General features: G+C 59.4%; 1 protein-coding gene across 1 annotated transcript in view; it reads right to left on the reverse strand.

Moving 5' to 3' along the window:
* TXNIP (thioredoxin interacting protein) overlaps positions 1-352 on the reverse strand; it is a gene marked incomplete at its 3' end in the record, with an annotated part of 1938 nt that overhangs the window by 1175 nt on the left and 411 nt on the right. The gene's annotated exons all lie outside the window — the stretch shown is intronic.

Here is a 352-nt window from a genome sequence, read left to right on the forward strand (position 1 = left end):
TCTCCACACCCAACTTCCCCTTCGGCGCAACGCCGAGTGCTCCCGCCCTCTTCTCCCCATCTATCTCCACCTCCAAGACTTCTCCTCTCGCCGCTTTATCTCCCCAGACGCTCTGGCCAAGTCCTTATCTCCTCGCTCTCCAGCCCAACCAGCGCGGCTGCCGACTCCTCCACGCCCCAGGAGGAGAAGGTTCCTCTCCTCTCGGGCGAGATCTGCCCTCGAAAAACCCTGTCCCGGCACCTCCTGACACCCAACCCGGCTTCTCGCGCCCCGCGGGCACCTCCAACACCTGCCCTATGCTTTGCTTTTTTACCTCTCGCTTTGTTTTTTTACCTCTTGCTTTGGTTTTTTT

The sequence above is a fragment of the Apaloderma vittatum genome, unplaced genomic scaffold (assembly GCF_000703405.1).
Source record: "Apaloderma vittatum isolate BGI_N311 unplaced genomic scaffold, ASM70340v1 scaffold24534, whole genome shotgun sequence".
In the NCBI taxonomy this organism is placed as follows: Eukaryota; Metazoa; Chordata; class Aves; order Trogoniformes; family Trogonidae; genus Apaloderma; species Apaloderma vittatum.